A 6,135-nucleotide genomic window follows, 5' to 3' on the forward strand; every position below is an offset into this window, starting at 1 on the left:
TTGGGATACCAGAGGTATCTCAAAATAGCTACCCTGAGTCTTTTGAATGCTTCCACTATTGCAAAATATAGTGGATCTGCTATTTCGGCATCTCTGTAAACCTCATTTCATGAGGAATAAGGGATGTCTCAAAATAATGTATTATTTTGAAATCTGATGTTGTGTAGACATGCCAAATTTTGAAATAGTCTATTTCGAAATAGAATCAAAATGAGATACACAATTTGCTTAGCACAAATTGCGTATCTTATTTCGAGCTAAGGGTGCAGTGTAGATGTACCCTAAACAGCCAATAAAATAATATAAACTCAATAAAATACCTTAAAACCATGGGTGATATTGGCACTCTCAGACTGGAAAATAAAACAAACCCAATTCATCCACTTCCCGTTATTGCCACTTTGCAGTGACCAGTATTTCTTCATACATTCAGATTATATCTTCACAGTAGGGATGTAATAGTGTAGTTAATTAACCTACTAACTGATAAGCAAAAGCATATAGATGAATGGTACAGACTACATGCATCCTCTCCTCCTCCAGCCAGTAAATGTTTTAGCAGGCTGGCCAGCACCCTGGCTTGCACCAGGTCCGGGACCTACCCCCGCGGCAGCTCTGCATTTAAAGTGTATTAGGAGCCTGGTGGGCAGGCTGCCTAGCTCAGTTCTGGCTCACGTCCGGTAACTCAGACCACCCCTGGACAAGGATTGCTGCCACCCTGTGCTGCTGCCTCTGAATCAGAGGCAGCAGTGCAGGGCAACAGGCAGCTGGTCTGTGAGGGGAGCTGGTTTTTAAACTGGCTCCCCACGCCAGACAGCTCCCACCTGGCACCCCACACTGCTGCCTCTGATACAGAGACACCAGCACGGGATGACAGGGGGCTCCTCAGGAGTGGGGCCAGAGCATGGACTACAGAATAGTCGACTAACTGATAAGAATTCACGAGGTTACTCGACTAGTCAATTAATCGATATTGAACATCCCTACTTCACAGTAGCTGGTCCCTAAGCAATGGTGAAGCATGATGATATTAGTCAGGAACCATGAAGTTCCGTCATTGAATACACGTTAAACGTGTAGGTTTCACTTTGCAAGAGTTTAACATGAACACTTTCTAGCTGCGGTCCACATGGCTCTGCTCCTTCGAATTTCACAGTGAGTTTTAGGCTAGAATGACCCCCAAATCTTACAACAAGGTCAGCAGAAAACACCGAGTTTCTCAATGTGTACCTACAATAATGAGGTTTGCATGTAAGGCCAACTTTTTTACTGTCCCCCTGTACCACAAAACACACAACAGAGATGGCAAATCATTGGTATGAGAGTGGATTCAGGGTCACATTATGATATATTATGTTAGAAAGTGAAAAGCAGCAATAGGGCCCAAAGGAACAAGGGAGGGGCATGAACTGTATATAACTGGTATAGTAAGAGTACACCTACTTACACATTGGATTTCTTGAGGGTTATGTTAAAATATCAGCCTCAAAATTCCTCTTTTCCCCAGCTAGTGTGCACTGAATTTCATGGCATGACACAGCTGTTTTATGCTGGGTCAGAAGCAGGTACGTGTCTCCTACAAAAGATCAGGTGACTGACCCATCTGATTCCAGTTACTTATTTGGTGCTGCTGACTTTTTACCCACTTCCCTTCCCTAAATGACCTTACTGGCAAGCAGAAAAATGCTCTGTGTAACATTAACAGAATCAGCGGCTGGAATGGATTTTGGAGCATAGGTTAAGGGCCCGATCCAAATCCCATTGAAGTAAATGGAAAGATTCACATGGAAGCCAATGGGAGTCTACCACTGACTTTAATGTGAGTTGGACTGAACCTTGGGGAACCTATATTCAAATCAATTTCAGGGCAAAAGGAAAAGCTGCCCCACTGACTTCATGTTTCAGCAAATTAATTAGCAGCAGTTACCTGTGTGGCTGCCCAGTGGTCTGCATATCTTCTGCTGTTCCTGTCAGCCGTCAGCTAGAGTGCCTCAACCACACCACCAACCTAGGTGCTAGTTCTAGTACCCTAGTACCTGCACCCTTCTTCTCTTACCTAAGAACCACTACTAAACCCACACATTTGGTAGGGAAATGTGGGGGTGATGAGGGAGTCTCTTCAAATGTGGCGAAAAGCTGGATGGAACCCTACACATCTTACCTCATCAAATCCCGACAAATAGAGCACCTGGAGCCATCTGTATCACAGATGCCGTATGAATACAACCATGCAATACTGGCCAGTTTTTATACTTAAAATATATTTTTAGTTCTTAGATTTAAAACATCATGGATACATCTACACAGTGGGGCTATTTTGGGATGGCAGAAGTATCCCAAAATAGCTACCCCGCGTCTTTGGAATGAGCCTGCTATTTCGAGATAGGCCTCGAAAGAGTAGATGCGCTATTTCGATATCCCTGTAACCCTAATTCCATGAGGATTGAGGGATGTCTTGAAATAGCATGTGATTATGAAATTTGGCACTGTGTAGGAGAACCTGATGGGTATTTAACTTTCTGTAGTATCAGAGGGGTCGCCGTGTTAGTCTGAATCTGCAAAAGTGGCGAGGAGTCCTGTGGCACCTTATAGACTAACTGAAGTGTCTTTTTGCCCACAAAAGCTTATGCTCCTACACTTCAGTTAGTCTAACTTTTTGTAGTGTCTTGGGACAGGTCTTGGTTGGTCATTGCTTGAGTCTGTAAGGGAGGAAGAGAGACAAGGAGCCTCTCCTCCCCTTCTCATTCCTCACACCGGGCCTGCTACAGACTTTGCCTCTTTGTTCTCCAAAGCACAAGGCCTGCTGATGCAGCTGCTAGAGAGGAGCAGCTCTCCCCCCACGCTGCTCAGGAGGTGGCGAAAGCCTGGTCTACACCTGCAATTTGGTTGATTTAGCTACACATCTCAGGGAGATTAAAAAAAACAACCCACACCTCTGAGAGATGTAGTGATCTAAGACCCCAGAGAGACACTGCTAGGCCAGTAGAAGAATACTGTCAGCCTATCGACCACCTCTTCCAGGAGTGGATTTACTACAGCCATGGAACTGCCCCTCTCATTGCTGTAGCTCTGTAGCTTTGCCACTGTAGCACTCTACAATAGAAAGACAAAGTAGAACCCAGAGTGTAAAGAATGGTCTTATTACCAGCAGAGGTGCTGACACTAAGAGTGCTGGCCACGCTGATGCATCCCCTCTCTTGAAATGGTTTCCATGATATACAGTGTTTATAGTTTGGTTCAATGACTCTCAGTACCCCTAGTATTCAAATTGTTCCACCTTCCCCTCTCCCCCATCACCAGTGAATGAAAATGACTGTGATGGTGTTATACTTTCAAAAATTAGGTCACAGGTTATGCAAGCATCACCAAGAAATTTAAAAAAAACTCTGTAGAAATTAAAACTTGTAAATGAAAGAAAATTGTTTAAAATCTCAAGCCAATAAAACAACAGGGCTGTGTCTAGACTGGCAAGCTGCTTTTGCGGAAAAACTTGCCAGCTGTCTACACTGGCCGCTTGAATTTCCGCAAAAGCACTGACGATCTCATGTAAGATTGTCAGTGTGTCTTGCGGAAATGCTATGCTGCTCCCGTTCGGGCAAAAGCCCTCTTGCGCAAATGCTTTTGCGCAAGAGGGCCAGTGTAGACAATGTGGTATTGTTTTGCGCAAAAAAGCCCCGATTGCGAAAATGGCAAAGTGCTTTTGCAGAAAAGCGTCTGTGCCAATCTAGACGCTCTTTTCCACAAATGCTTTTAACGAAAAAACTTTTCCGTTAAAAGCATTTGCGGAAAATCATGCCAGTCTAGACGTAACCCAGGTGTTTTCAGGAGCTTCTAAATCCATTCCCACTGCACAGCAATGAAGGGTTAAGTTGTTGGTAAGCAAAAGGAGATAAATGCAAAAATCACTTGCAAACTTTAGGGCTTTGTCTTCACTGTGAGGTCTTCTGGCAGAAAATATGCTAATGAGGGACTCATTAGCATAAGTCGTGATCTCATTAGCATATTTTCTGCTGGGTTTTTTTTTTTTTTTTTTGCACAAGGGGTTTTTGCACAAAAAGCAGCAGTGAGAACTTGTTTTTTTGCGCAAAATCCCCGCTTTGCACAAAATCCTTATGCCTGTCCTGGAGAGGCATAAGGATCTTGTGTAAAACGGGCGTTTTGCACACTGGAAAAGATTAAAGAAATTGGGCATAACCTCAACCTGCCGACGTGTGAAAATTACAATCTGATTTGTCTACACAAGTATGCGAATGTACATTAAAATTCACTTTATTCCTAGTGTATATGTGATCCACATGTATGCACAGTGCCCAGTATAGCACAACAGGAGCCAATAAACTCCCCAGTCTTCCCAGTTTTAGCACAATCCCAGGAAATAATTTTACCACTCATCTCTTCCAGAGAGCTCCTCTCATTATCCACCAACTGGGGCTATCATCTTCCGTCTGTATTAGTTAGTGTATCCTCTGCATTTGCTAGCCATGCAGCAAAGGACCACTGCAGCTTTACCTATATCTGCACTCAATTCCTTTGAGATTATCGCTGTGACCGGGAGAGTTAATGCAGCTGGCCAGGAAGCTCGGAGCCCTCAGAGACACAACTAAATCGTTGATGAAGATATTGAACAGAACCGGCCCCAAAACAGACCCCTGCAGAACCCCACTTGTTATGCCTTTCCAGCAGGACTGTAAACCGTTAATAACGACTCTCTGAGAATGGTTATCTAGCCAGTTATACACCCGCCTTATAGTAGCCCCATCTAAGTTGTATTTGCCTAGTTTATTGATAAGAAGGTCACGCAAGACCGTGTCAAATGCCTCACTAAAGTCTAGTAATAGAGATGAAGCCATGTTAGTCTGATCTTGCTGAAACAAAAGGAAAAACTATGCAGCACTTTAAAGACTAACAAGATGGTTTATTAGATGATGAGTTTTCGTGGGCCAGACCCACCTTCCTCAGATCAAATTCTGGAAGAGGGATACAATGAAAAAAAAGTGAACACATTATAAAACTGACAAATCAGATTTAGAACAGAAGGGGAATGAGGGGGGGGGGGCTTGTATCTATGAGATAGTGATAGTAGGGGTAATAATTGGGGAAGTATCTTTGTAATGGGTAAGGTAATTAGCACCTTTGTTAAGGCCCATTCGTAAAATGTCAAATTTAAACACAAATGACAGTGCTGAGGTTTCCCTTTGTAGTCTGGTGTTAAAGTCTCTTTGAAGTATGATACATGTAGTAAGGTTGGTTGAAAATCTAGGTATCCCACGTCCACTGCTTCTCTCTAATCCACAAGACTCATTATCCTGTCAAAACAAAAGGAAAAACTATATAGCGCTTTAACGACTAACAAGATGGTTTAATAAGTGATGAGCTTTCATGGGCCAGACCCACTTCCTGTCAAAGAAAGCTATCAGATTGGTTTGACATGATTCATTCTTTACAAATCCATGCTGGCTGTTACCTATCACCTCATTTTCTTACAGATGTTTGCAGATGGATTACTTAATTATTTGCACCATTATCTTCCCTGCTCTGTAGTTTCTTGGGTTGTCCTTATTTCCCTCTTTGTAGCGGGGCAATGTATTTGCCCTTTTCCAGTCTTCTGGAATCTCTCCTGTCTTCCATGACTTTTCTAAGATGATAGCTAAAGGCTCAGATACCTCCTCTACCAGCTCCTTGAGTATTCTAGGATACAATTCATCATCAGGTCCTGGTGACTTGCAGACATCTCACTTTTCTAAGTCATTTTTAACTTGTTCTTTTCCTATTTTAACTTCTGATCTTACCTGATTTTCACTGGCTTTCACCATGTTAGGCATCCAACCTTCACCAACCTTCTCAGTGACAACCAACACAAAAAAGTTGTTAAGAGTCCCTGCCGCTTCCACATCTTTTGTTATTTATTTTCCTTTTTCACTGAGCAATGGATCTTCCACTTGCTTCTCGTGTATTTGTAGAATGTTTTCTTGTTACCCTTTGGCTGTGTCTATACTGGCAAGTTTTTCCACAAAAGCAGCTGCTTTTGCAGAAAATCTTGCCAGCTGTCTACACTGGCCGCTTGAATTTCCACAAGATCACTGATGATCTCATGTAAGAAATCAGTGCTTCTTGCGGAAATACTATGCTGCTCCC

Source organism: Pelodiscus sinensis, chromosome 15 (genome assembly GCF_049634645.1).
Source record: "Pelodiscus sinensis isolate JC-2024 chromosome 15, ASM4963464v1, whole genome shotgun sequence".
NCBI classification, from domain to species: domain Eukaryota; kingdom Metazoa; phylum Chordata; order Testudines; family Trionychidae; genus Pelodiscus; species Pelodiscus sinensis.